This window comes from Oratosquilla oratoria, chromosome 26 (genome assembly GCF_046742065.1).
Source record: "Oratosquilla oratoria isolate Oo_2021 chromosome 26, ASM4674206v1, whole genome shotgun sequence".
NCBI classification, from domain to species: domain Eukaryota; kingdom Metazoa; phylum Arthropoda; class Malacostraca; order Stomatopoda; family Squillidae; genus Oratosquilla; species Oratosquilla oratoria.
The window spans coordinates 49949918-49964792 of NC_134802.1; the positions used below are offsets into that span (position 1 = coordinate 49949918).

Consider the following 14875-nt stretch of genomic DNA (forward strand, 5'->3'; position numbering starts at 1 on the left):
TCTACCAGGGCCCCGTTCATCCTGCCTGGACCACTTCTGTAAAGAACACATAAGAGCATTCGATTAATATATATATATATATATATATATATATATATATATGTATATATATATATATATATATATATATATATATATATTGTGTGTGTGTGTGCCAATGTTTTTACGTATAAACGAAGTGGCAAACCAATTTCTGCAAATTTTACCCATAATAACATAATCAGGCCTTATAAATCTGTTATATCACATGAAAAAACAGTATTTCAATATGACATTCAAGTCTGCATTAATAAAAAAAAAACATACAATATAAAAATAAAAGTTAAAATCTAGAAAAAACAATTTATTGAACAAACTGAATAACTCGTTGAAATAATTCATATAAACACGTATTCTTTATCACAAGTCTTACTTCCTTCCATTTCACTCTATCCTTCCACAAATCCCCCCTCCCTCCCTCTCCCCATCTTATCTATCTTGCCCCTCTATATATATAAAGAGTTTTAAAGACTAGAAACTAACAGCGCAAATGGGTCTGCCTCACATCTATCATAACTCTTACTTCATTCCATTTCACTCTATCCTTCCACTTGACCCCCAAATCCCTCCTCCCACCCTCTCCCCCATCTTATTTATCCTGCCCTATTCTTCCACACCAATCCCTCCTCCCTCCCTCTCCCCCATCTTATCTATTCTCCTCTCCCACATCTATCATAATTTACTTCCTTCCATTTCCTTCTTTCCTTCCACTAAACCCCCCAAATCCCCCCTACCCATCACCCCCATCTTATCTATCCTGCCCTAACTAACTATCCCACATCTTTCATAACTCTTATTACCTTCCATTTCACTCTTTCCTTCGACTAAACCCCTAAACCCCCACTCACTCACTCCCTCTCTCTCTCTCCACCCTATCTATCCTGTAGTGCCGGGCAAATACCGGAATTACCGGTGAACAACATTACCATTACCGAAATTACCGGCAGTTTACCGGTAAAAGATTCGTGAGGTGGTAGTGACGTCCCAAGTTCGAGTCGAGTTCGAAAAATCAATGTTTTTGTCCTTTAATAAGCTATATCTCTGGTTCTATTTTACATATTATTTTTATTGTTATGTCATTGTAAAGGGAAAAAGTCATACTTTAATTGGTGCTACTATAGTATGCTATATACCGCGCGAGTGAGTGAATGGAGGATGTCTGAGGGTGGGTGTGGTGTGTAAACTTTCATCCGCGTGTGTCTGCATGCATGGGTTCATGTTTGGAGGGTGCATGTGGGAGTGGGAGTTTTGTTAATACACACACATACACACATAATGAGCTTTGACTAATTTGTAATAAATGTTTTCCTAAAAACTAACCTAACCTAACCTGACTAATTTGTAATAAATGTTTTCCTAAAAACTGTTTTATGCTCCCTTGTTTTAATACTTATTTCATACAAATTAGCCCAGCACGTGATCCAAAGACCAAGGTGAATACTCAAGGATATATTAGATTTCATTGTCAGCATGTTTGTTATTTATTTCCTCAATTATTTTTTCGTACAAATTAGTTCATATTCTTATTTAGAAACATAAGCATATTGGCATTTTCATCACTTAAGCATATATGTATATATACTGTATATATATATATATATATATATATATATATATATATATATATATATATAATATATATATATATAATATATATATATATATATGGGTCTTCGTTTGGCGGCACGCGGAATTTTTCGATGAAACTTTCACAATGAATATTGTTTCGTATGCTGATCACAGAAATAACAGTAATTCTATTGAGAAATTAACAAAAGTGCCGAAAAAACGGTTTTAATGGTAAAAAAATTTATCGAGACCTTAGCGGTATATACTTGTTTAATGGTAAAAGTTTAACCGTTAAAATTAGCGGGACACTGGGCCCGTCAGTACCGTTACTCGGTACCAGCAAGCCGAGACGTGCTTACCGCTCTCTGAGTGTTATGGTATAGCCCATCGAGTTATCGATTAACGGAGCTTTAGCGGTAGCAGAATTTTTGCCGGTAAGCTACCGTCAAGGTTGTTACCGATAAAACCGGTAACTTTACCGGTAGCTGCCCACCACTACTATCCTACCCTCTAACTAACTACAGTGTCTTCACTGCACTTCTTATATAACATCATTTTTGACTGGCTCGCGTTTGACATAACCTACCAATATTTGATTATAGAAGATTGATGTATACTTACTCCTACATTACGGACTATGGACGGAAAGTGAATTTGTCGACATTAAGACCAAGGCGGCAGTTAGATATTTGGATGAGTGTTTAGTATTTCACTTTACACATTTATTTACTTATGTCATATATTACTATAATTTTTGTGTATTTATTATTATCATTTTCTATTTTTGCATCCGACCTATCTTTTTTATAGTTATGGAACAAAAGGACTCCTGTCGGCATGCTCCTCCTTTGTAATCCTTTGTTTTGTAAAACCTGGTGGTAGAAATGGTATTGTTTGGTGGGTGCGGGGTGTACAACTGTTTTTCAGATTCCCGTGGTGAAAAAGAGAGGAGAAGGAATAGAATAATAATAATAATAATAATAATAATAATAATAATAAGAAGAAGAAGAAGAAGAAGAAGAAGAAGAAGAAGAAAATAAGAAAGAAGAAGAAGGATAATAATAATAATAAGAAGAAGAAGAAGAAGGAGAATAATAATAAGAAGAAGAAAGGGAAGAAGTATAGAAGACCAAGGAGAAGAAAGAAGATGAAGAAAAGTGAAGGGAGGGCTACAAATGGTCGTCTATTTGGTTTTAGTTTAGCTTCGCTTTGTTCAAAGAAGAACACTCGCTCACAGGATCAAAGCCAGGCCTACTCCTTCCTACTCTACGTACGGACTCTACCTCTATGCTGTGGGTTGTTACTCCAACTCTCGTGGACGGAGAGTTGTGGTGTGTGTGTGCGTGTAAGGTCACACTATTACCCATGGATCGGTCATACGAGCTCTGAGCTTTCATCAGGGAGGTTAATAACTGTCGATCACGAGTCCAACACGTGGTCTAAGATCATGGTGAATGCATGCATCCCACTGAAACTTTGTGAAAAAATTGCTAAAACTTTTTTTCATGCGTTTAACCCAAATTCCCGTTTTGGTCAGTTTTTTTTTCACAATAATAATAAAACAAAATTAGACAGTCCCTCCATAATGGCTTTGAGTGAAACGCAAGGTTGATAATGATAAATATTATTATCTTTCAATTGATGAATGGAGGGGTATGGTTGCTCATAACGCCTATGTAGATTGGTATTCAATCAAGAGCATCTCTTATGAGAAAAATCAAATATACCGATATAATGGTGACTTGGAAAATATTATATCATGACTTAATAGGTATCGAAAATAACATTCCTTTCAATTTTCTGGCTTTGCACTTGTTTGACTCCCTAGTGGAAAATATGATAAAATACTATTTGTAGTTGTGAAAGAGATAGAATATAGAGGGGAATTAGCGAGAGGGAAAAAAGAGAGAGAGTGGGAGAGAGAGAGGGGGGTCGACAGTGAAGAATATCAAGAAATTTATTTATTTACCTAATTATTTTAGATCCACCAGAGGGGGGAGGGGGGATTCCACTCCCATGTAAATGTATTTATCCTACGTAACACTCTCTTGTCCAATTATAACCCAGCAATATCGAGGATATTGATGAAATATCTTACCCTTTCTTCAATATACTACATAAATGTATATGGAAGTATTCAACCCCGCCCCCATTCTCCAGGATTTACGACCATATCAATCTTTAGGATAATGACGCAAGGATCATGCAACAGAAACCTGATTTAACTGATGATAAATTACTGAGGTAAATTATGTGGTAGATATACTCTACAGAAAATACCGATTGCCGAAATCATTGTATGTATCAGAATCCTCTTCCCACATTTTTATGGTCACTCCTTCTGTAGTTCATTTTCTTTCTTCCACAGCCTCCCCCCAACTCCATTTTCTGTTTCTAACGTTATATCTGGTAGTATAACAAGTGTCACAGAAAACTATGTCCTTAGAAAAATTCAGATTATATTTCCTACATCCATGACGTCAAACAGGCTAGGACATTCTATAGATATACAAGAAATATAATTGGAAAGGCGTCACTAATTTAGTATTTATTTGTTTAATGGTTATGTCATGTTTTGGTAAGTTCCTTGTCTTTATTTGGTGCTTGGTCGATCATGGAATTCTCAAAATGTCGAGATCTCATGAGAAATTATTCTATAAAGTTCTTTAAAACGAAATACTAGGATTTTTTTTAATAAAAAAAATCATATCTTCGACTTTGCTATTACATCAACATACAATTTGTCCAAATGTGGTGGAATGTTGAAGCCGCTCATGATTTATTATGTACAATAAATCAATCAAATTAGCCATCCTGAGTCCACTGCTGAACAAAGGCCTCATTCATAACATTCCATGATTCACACGACCGCGCCAACCTCTGCCACGTCACTCCTGCAAACCTCTCGATCTCGTCTCTCCACCTTCTGTCTGGTCTCCCTCTTCCACGCTTCCCATCTCACGGCGTCCACTCAGTAGCATACTTGCTCCATCGCTCATCAGTCGTTCGTACTAACTTACCTGTCCAATTCCACTTCCTCTCTTTAACCGCCTCCACAACATTTTTCACTCTAGTCTACTCCCTCACCCAAGTTGCTCTCTTTCGGTCTCTCGGCGTTATTCATATCATTGATCTCTCCATTCTCCTCTGTGCAGTCCTTAGTTTTGTTTCCATAGCCTTCGTCAGTTTCCAAGTTTCACACCCATAGATTATTGCGGGTAGAATGCATTGATTGTAAACATTACGTTTCAAACATAAAGGTAGAGAGCCTCTCAGGATATTATTATACAGTACTTACCAAACACTTTCCAACCAATTGTAATACGTCTTTTTATTTTATTATCACGATCTTTGGCCACTTTGTGAAGCACTATTATACATAATGACATCAACCTACAGCATATATTGAAGAAATATGTACCACCTGCCCAAAATGAGAGTGAAATAAAGGAATAATGACGATGTGACTTCATGAAGAAGTAGCACGTAAGAAGCCGACCAATCAAAACCGTTTGATCTTCTGACGTCGAATCGTGATCATCATGACGTCATGTCGACTGAGGGCCGTAATTCTAAGACTATTTGACGAACACTTGTAATCATAAGATTAAAATTTGACTATTTTTCACTAGTTCTGTTTGTGATTTTTTTTAGATAGACAAAACAGATCAACTTGATTTGAAAAACAGGTAAAATTCTAGTTTTGTTATTGTAAAAAGCGTTTGACAAGCTATCGTTTGTAGGTGGGTTTTCGTCCTCCTTTTACTCATCCACCCCTCCCCCTTTTCTCCTCTACTCAGCCTCTTCCTCCTTCTCTCCCACTCTCTCGTATAATGTAGAGAAGCGAGTCCGTTTTGTGTGGAGAGAGGCATAAGAGAAGAATAGGAAGAGAAAACGAGTAAGGAAAATTGTTAAGATGATGAAAGCAGGTAAGGCACCTGGTCTGGATGGATGCCATGCAGAATGTCTAAAAAAAGGAGATGCAGTGATGGTGGACTGGCTGGTGAGGTTATTTAATGTTTGCTGGAGAGAGGGTAGAGTGCCGGAGGACTGGAGGAGTGCCTGTATAGTTCCACTTTACAAGGGAAAAGGGGACAAGTGTGAATGTAGTAGTTTCAGAGGGATTAGCTTGTTAAGTGTAGTTGGGAAGGCTTATGAGAGGGTCTTGATTGAGAGGATTAGGAGAGGAACAGAGGGAGTAATTGGTGAGGAACAGTGTGGATTTAGGACGGGTAGAGGTTGTGTAGATCAGATTTTTGTGGTAAGACAGATATGTGAGAAAGCTATAGGAAAGGGGAAGGATGTTTTTTTGGGCTTTTATGGATCTGGAAAAGGCTTACGATAGGGTAGACAGAAAGGCACTGTGGGAGGTTATGCAGATATATGGGATAGGAGGAAAGCTTTTGGGAGCTGTCAAGAGTTTTTATGAGAGTAGTAGAGCTTGTGTCAGGATTAGAAATAGAGAATGAGTGGGTTGAGGTAAAGGTGGGACTTCGTCAAGGATGCGTTATGTTGCCCTGGAGAAAATAAAGAAAATGGAGAAAAGTGGGAGGTGAGCCACCTGTTGTTTGCGGACGACATTGCGCTTGTGGCAGGATCGGAGGAGGGACTGAGGAAGTTGTTGACAGACTTTGGGAGAGTATGTGATAGAAGAAGGCTAAATATAAATGTGGGTAAAAGTAAGGTGATGAGTTGTACAAGGGGTGAAAGTGGCAGTAGACTGGAAGTGAGCATTAAGGGAGAGCGACTGGAGGGAGTGGATAGTTTTAGATACTTGGGTGCAAATGTGGCAGGAAAAGGTGGAGTGAAGGTGGAGGTAGAATGTAGATTGAGAGAAGCGAGTAAATGCCTTGGTGGATTGAAGAGTGTAATGAGGAATAGACATTTGGGGAGTGCTTGTGCCAACAGCACTGTATGGGGCAGAAACATGGAACATAAGAGAAGAAGATATAAGGAGTTTGAATGTGTTTGAGATGAGGTGTCTGAGATGTATGATGGGGGTTACTAGGCTAGATAGAGTGAGAAATGAGGAAGTGAGGAGAAGAACGGGAATGGAAAGGGAGCTGGGAGATAGGGTTGATGAAAGAGTATTAGGATGGTTTGGACACATGGAAAGAATGAGTGAAGAAAGACTAGTAAAAGAGGTATGGAAGGCAGATGTGGAGGGAGTGAACATGAGGGGACGTCCTAGGATGAGGTGGATGGATGGGGTGAAGGGGGCTTTGGGGAAGAGGGGAATGTCTGTTGAGGAAGGACGGGAGAGGACAGAAGACAGGGGTGAATGGAGAATGGTTGTATATGGAAGATATTGTGATGCATGAGGTGGAATGGGCGGGGGGATGGGGGGGTGAGGTAGTATGTGTGAGCAAAATTTGACGCAGCCCGAAGGGATTTCTCCCCGTCTTCTCCTTTTATGCATGGGGGGACGGAGAGAGGGGGTCGCCGATTTAATGAAGCGGCCTTGCTGTGGATGTGCTGTATCTTGCGACACTGCTTCTGACCCAGGGCAGTGGACAAGGTGCAGGGATGACCCGTCATCCAGGAGGTGTTAATATAAGAGGGAGGGTGGAGGGGTGTGGAGTGTATTCAGGGATGGAATGGGTGGGAATGATTTTATACCTTTTCCTTTTTGGCTACCTCCCTTGTAAGGGGGAAAAAGCCTTGGTATATGTGTATGTATGTATATATATATATATATATATATATATATATATATATATATATATATATATATATAAATCGAGATAAAAGGAGGAAAAAAATTGTTTGAGGAAGAACATATTAAAAACATCAACCAAAGTAATGAAGAGAAAGAGAGAGGAGGAAAAAGAAACGAAACCGTTTGACCCACAACAAGAATTTAATTAATATAGCGTCCACTCATCCTAACCGAACTTCCACGTTAAAATGTACACAATTCACTATCAAGTATAAGGACAGGTTAAGAGAACCATAACGGTGAAATAGAGCTGGAGAAAATTAAACAGATGACAAGCTGTGCAGCTGTCAGGGACTCAAAATATCCAAATTCAAGGAAAAGCATTTTTGTTTACCATGGAGGGAAGTCAATCAAAGAAAATGGAGAAACGAAAAGAATATCACGGCCATGAAAAGGTCAACAATTCTAGTGTGTACCAAGGATTTAGAGTTCATGACATTAGTCCAACACTTTAATGCATAATGACGTAATGAATCATTTGTAATGTTAAGAATTTTTGTTCGTGTTTGAGTATTGTCATATTTACCCACGACAGTTCTACTCTAGGGCTTCATGTTTTAATGTACTTTTGATTTAGCGCTGTATTTTCAATGCCTTTCCTTTTTCAGAAAAGAAATCTATCATAATAATACTGTATATGGCAATACTACATGACCCTTGGTTCTGACGTGGAATAAGGTTTGGTTACGGAAATAATTGTAAAGATTTTTTATAATTTTCTTTATACACATATAAGTTCACAAACGTTAGAACGGGTTCTCATTTTTTTTTGTGAGCATCAATATTTATTTAGAATGACATAAAACTTTGGCTATTTCTAAAGTAAATTACACAAATAAAAATCGGGTATGCTTTTCTGAACTACTGATGAAAGTTAATTATCTCAAAGAAAGGCTGGATCGAGCATTGTATTGTTGTCCGTCCGTATTTTCATCGGCGACATATTGTTGGAACAATTCGCGCTTGTGATAGTACTGTAACTGTATGAACCAAGGTCTAAATATACAGGTCAGACCGTTTGAATTATTGTGCGCAGCTTCTGACGTCATTAGGCTGGGTCCGTTTTCTCTTTGTGAAACACTGAAGAAAACTGTGAAACGCCAAGGAAGACAGGAACTATAATATTTTATATATATGTATATATATTATATATCATATTATATATTCATATATATAGACAGGAACTATAATATTTTATATATTTATATATATATATTTTATATAATATTTGTCAGAATATAACTAATTGCGTGGAGCGGTGCGAGCGAAGGCAACGTCTTTCCGGAACGACGCACCAGCTTCAACTGACAGCCATAGGACCTGCCAACCCCACTTTGAACAGCCAGGTGACGTTCACGGGCCCGCTGCGCCAACTCCCTCGAAATTCGGTCGGAAGTGGTTAGACCTTATATCCTTAGATCTTGGTATGAACTATGTTGTGCTTTCGGATTCAACATGCGTAAGAAACACGTTATAACAGAAGACGAATCGAAGTGATGGTGAAGGCAGCGAAGATAAGGAGTCAATGTTAAAAAGACAAATTCCAGGCACTTTTCACACGTAAATAGACTATAATATCATATTTAATTACATTCATCATATGCCTCTGTACGTAATTTGACGTTGTTTAGTCTTGCCAACACTTTTTATATATACCGAATCTGGCTTAATTTTTAATACCACGATACTTACCCTGCCTCGAAAATAATGTTTTCTCTATTTTATAAAAATAATCTTCAAACTAAGTTAATGAAATTTCTGTTTTTGGTTTCCATGTCACCCGGAAAGAAAACGCATATTAACAGAACTGGACTGAATTAAGGAACACTACACTTCCAACAATAATTAAAAAAAAACATACTCATCTAAAGAATGTAACTATATTCAGGGCAATGCAAATTTTCATGTAATTATCTATCTATACATAATTAATTATATATCAACCTGCAATATATAAGGCTATTACATACTTTTTGTTAATATAGTCTAGTTAGAGTTTACCAGGTCTGCCATACCAATTAAAGTTAAAATGGACGAAACAGTTTCTATTTGCAAGAGGTCATTGCAATATATATATACATATATATATATATATATGTATATATATATATATATATATATATATATATATATATATATATATATATATATATATACATATATATACACTGCATAGCTATATTAAGCAACAATATCTGCAAAACTGGTCCCAGTAAGACAATTGCCGTGATTTTTCAGTGATTATCCTTTTGAGACCGTATAATAGATCCAGTTTTCTTTGAGATCAGTGACAAGAGTTGATATTGAAGGTAGTGCATAATTTTGTAGTATCTAATATCTGATAATGACAACGCGCATGATGAGAAATTTTCCTGACATGTCCAAGCTTGCCAATTTTGACGTGTAAATTAATATAATTTGATATTATCCATGTTTTGAATTATCAGCAAATTATTTTCCCGCGCACAAATAGTTTCACATACGATCATTTTATATTTATGTAAAGAATGTAACAATATATACTATATACCTGCACACAAAATGTGATATTCTCATTTATACATGTGGAATATTCAATTTATTCTCGCATGGATGATTACGTAAAATATCTTAGTCTGTTGCACGTTCAAATATTCCTCAAAATATGTCGAGAATACGCTGACGGTTCAAATTTGAACTTAATTATTATTAAAAAAAAAACATGTATATTACTAAAATTAATCCTAATTCGTAAGAGTATTAAAGAAAATAAACCTATATTCTTTACACAAATAATACTTATTTAAGAAACTATAAGTGATAAAAATAATTCGCTGAAGTAGGTTCTGAAATAGCTTCAAAGGCATGAACGCGTGCCAACTGGAGACCTTTGGGTCCATAACGAGTTGACCATTTATCCAAACAGGAAAACAAAGTGATCAAAACAACACAGAAATCTATTCGATGAAATTAGCATACGCCCTAACCCCAATCTAATGTTCAATTGAGTCTGAACATAAGACTGACTACTGCATCAACCGATGCACTAATATCACCGCCATCTTTTCAAAGGTGAAAAAATCACCTGGCTGCAATCATTAAAAAGGAAAATGACATAAATACGAAAATGGTGACTTGATATGTGATCCGCTCCAGCCTTTGGTGTTTTTGTTGCTTAAACTTTCTCTATTTCCTCCTTGTTTGTCTCATATATTTCTTATATCAACCTTATCCATTTGTCTATCTATTTGTGTACCTGCGTGAGTGTGAGAGAGGGAGAGATGGGGTGATCTTAGAGAGTAGAGAAAATCGGTTCATAAGTATTCTCCACACACCACCACCACACCTCCGTAACTGAACTCACTGATTGGACAAAGGGATCGAGGCGAGCATTCTGATTGGTCATCAAGGTGGGCTGATCTGTCGTCTAACCTGCTGGATGCTGTTTTGGTTTAGGAAGTGTTTTAATTTCCTCCGTAGGTAATCCTAAGTCCACATCTGGTATTTACTGCGCAACAAACACTTTGACCAACAAAACATCCCAAAAGAGTACAAATCTAAATAATTATTTTAATCAATAATCCTAAAAAATTCCACTGTGGATGATACATTTTACAAGTATTCTATACAACTGGTACAATCAATACGAATAATTTACCAAGTAAAATTTAATTCATAGCTACTCGAATAGTGATATAATATATTATTCGTCATACAACTACAATCAACTCGCGTAGGTGTCCCTTAAAGCTGGCATTGTTTACTGATGAATATGTTTCCGTTTTCTATGATTCCCAATCATGCAGAATTTTTTTTTTTTTTGTATCTTTTGATTGTACAAAGTCTTATTTACTTGTCCTTGACGTAGGTGTCATCACCACATCCAGTCTGGGGACTCAACGCTCAATGATCTTAGTGATACTTTCCCTGATATAATATTCTAAAACAATATTCATAAACAAAATTGCTGCAATGCACTACTTGATGTACGAAGCAGTCGCTGCATTGGACAAAATACGTTATCTACAAAGTAATGTCGTGACACATTCGTAAAATTCTACAAAGACCCACTGTGGTGGATAAGAAGAGATGAAGTAGACGATATCCATATATTTCGATCACAGTCTGTGATCGAAATACATGGATATCGTCTACTTCATCTCTTCTTATCCAACACAGTGGGTCTTTGTTGAAAAATACGTTATTGTAACCGACCTTGTGACGTCAGTTGAATACAAATAGGAAATTAGATATCGTAATGAATGGTACTTATTTGTTTTGTTTGTTTCATAGGTATTTTTGTAAATAAAATAAAAATGGGGGAAGGGATTTTTTCTATGAATTTTCAAGTTAATCGGATAGTAATTGTGACCATTATGAAATAAACAAAGATGGCCGACATTCAAAACATGATTACAATTATAGTCATACCTCATTAATGTTATACAATTATTTGTGGAAACAAATGTTAGTATGGTCAGGAAATCAAACATAATTACTGCGAGGTTTGTTTTTAATTACGTAAACAAAACAGAGGGATTGATGTTTTTTTTTATCAGCAGCGTTGCCATTTCCTAATGAACTCCAGATGGCAGATGACATGACCCCACGGTACAACGATCAATCGCTACCAATTAGGTGCTACGGAGATGAATAAAAACGCCTGACGGCAGGTAGAGTGAAAGGATAGTGGAGTTACACACACAAATAATTGGACTGAAATATCCTAGCGTTAGCTGGAGTAAAAGGGGAAGCTGGTAAGGGTAAGGAAGTGATGAAACTGGTCAACCTACTCTCATTCACCGTATAAGGACTGGGTCAGGTAGCAGAACGGACTTTATCACTACACAGAAATTCAATCGTGGATTCTCGACACGTACTATACAAAATACCATCATGAGATGGTGTTCAGACTAGCCTGCAGGCTACCATAATTTAGGAATGAGAGAGAACGGGATAGGCTGAGTTTTTGACCATTAGATAATATAGTAGGCTGGCAATAGCGTCACAACTCTTCAGTTGCTCAGTAACAAAATGTTCCCTTCGTTTGTGTATTGAAATTTTGGTTTGTATAAATTCTGGTGAGAATTGTAAGTCAGTATTTAGGAAATGATGAAAAACTGAAGCCTGGGAGGCTTGTCAATGAAAACATAATCGTGAAAAAGGTCTTCGTGGTAAAAAGAAAAAAAAAGAGCATTATAAAACCGCCAACAGGTTTGACACAACAAATCGTCTATAGCTCATGTTCCTGAAGTATTTTATGTCGTGAAAGGGGGAGGGGGCAATGGGAAAAACCATAAGATTAGTGTTTCTTCCGTTCCACCTACGAACTCGCTTGATTTGGTAATTACATTATCACGCATATTCGAAAGTTGAAGGGCAGTTGCTGTACATATCTTAAAAAGTAAATACCAAACACAGGTTTCTTCAACGTTGCATTATTTCTTTTGCAATGCTATCTATTTTCACCTGAACCACGTTTAAAAACAAATATCTTAAACCAAAAGTACTACTTGTGAGACTTTGACGAAATTATTCGTCGTCAGGCAATTTGCATTCTAAAACACAGTTTACAGCGCCATCTCTCTTAGTATTAGTTCTGATGACGTCATGTCTGGGGTTCCAACCTAAGCTTTCTGGAGCGAAACGGACAATTCCTTCAGCGATGTCGAGAGATTTTCAATCATTTTTTAAAGTAGTCTCGACTCCCTAAATATCTGTGACAACAGCCATGATGTGTGGTTACACGACATAGTTATGGGCTATTAATTTGTACCAGAATATTTCTCTGGAGAAGTTTTCATATTGTGTGCATCATCGGTGTCTGCATGTTAGTTCTGCAATGCTGTTTTGGGACACTAAGATAATAATAATAATACATACATACATATACCAAGGCTTTTTTTCTCTTACCAGGGGGGTAGCCAAAAAGGACAAGGCACAAAAACATTCCCACCCATTTCATCCCCGAAAACACTCCACACCCCTCCACTCTCCCTCCCATCTTAGCACGTCCTAGATGACGGGTCATCCCTGCACCCTGTCCACTGCCCTGGGTCAGAAGCAGTGTCGCAAGATAATAATGATAATAATAATACGTGAGGCATTCAACAGTTTTGCAGTGTGTTCTTACACAAAATCCTAGAGCACCTTCAAACTACGGCTCCCAGATGCCACGAATTTTGTAAATAATGATTTCTACAACGTAATACAGAAACTTTTTTCATCTCAACCCAAATGTGCCATTAAAAAGTTTAATTATGGTGATTTGTTACTACTTGATAAGATTAATTATTCTTTACACGAAAAGTTAGACACATTATTTTAGATTGTTTACACGCAATGAGAAACTAATTCACTACAAGTATCGCTAAGAACATGCAAATCCGTTCCACCAAATGACAAGTTTTTTGTATTTACTCCTCTAGAGTATCTTATGTATATATATATATATATATATATATATATATTGTATATATATATATATATATATATATATATATATATATATATGTATATATATTGCATATGCTTAAAAAGCGTCAATCAGTATTATTGTTGGTCTTGCCCCACCAATTAGCTCTCCGTGTATGTTCTGTACGTGAATATTTTTATTGTTGGTGGGCGGTTATCGTAAGCTTTCTTCTGCCGTTATCTATGATTTTCTATATGTTATTAACATATTATTCTCCGCTTCTTTGTTCTTATTCTTTTCATCCAAATCGTGTACTTTCCTCAGTAGTTGTTTCTTCATCTTCATAATTCCTAAATTTCATATCAACTTGAGGCACTCAACACGATCACCATTCACAGAGTGAAAATTATGTCAATTTATTATTATTTGCTTTTTACCTGTTTGTTTATTATTTAACTATACCTATACATTTATTTGTTTTATTTATTATTATTTATATTTTTATTTATTTATATATCATTATTAATTTCTTTAGCATCCGACCTAGTTATGGACCAAAAGGTCTCCTGTCGTCATGTTTCGCCTTTGTAGTCCTTTGTAAAGAATGAACACGATTCATGACGTCACTGTGTAGTCGATAGCGCCACGGGAAGGTTTTATGAGAACGGCTGAAGCGGACGACGTTTTGGGGGATGGGGCCAGTTATTTCAAATTTCAATAAATAATAATAATAAAAAGAGTTTTGTGTAATCTAGTCAGCTTTCATAGTCTACGAGAAGAACGAAAAACTAATTCCAGTAAAAGTAAACACCTTTCATTTTACAAAAAGGTTACTACCTGCCAGATCTCTACCAGGTCCTGTCTGTTGTCCGACATTCTCCGCCTTTATACAGCCCATTGTTCACATTCTCCTGGTGACGCGAATCGTTAATGAAAGCAAGATATACTTGGGCCCAGTAATGATAATATTGATGACGATAATAGTAATGATGATGATAATACTAATAATATCAATAAGGATGATAATAATAACAATAATGATAATAGAAATAATAATAATAGTAATAATTATAATAATGGTAATAATAATAACGATGTTAATAGTAATAATGGTAATAATAGAGGGTATTTTCACACTCAACGGTGCTAATTAT

The 14875-nt window shown here is 36.5% G+C and overlaps 1 long non-coding RNA gene across 1 annotated transcript in view; it reads right to left on the reverse strand.

Annotated features, from left to right (window-relative positions):
- Nucleotides 1-14: 14 nt before the first annotated feature.
- Nucleotides 15-14875, reverse strand: part of LOC143039552 (uncharacterized) — a 47107-nt gene continuing 32246 nt past the window's right edge. Inside the window, exon 3 of the long non-coding RNA XR_012967649.1 lies at nucleotides 15-36. This is a non-coding gene — a long non-coding RNA (uncharacterized LOC143039552). The remainder of the gene's footprint in view (nucleotides 37-14875) is intronic.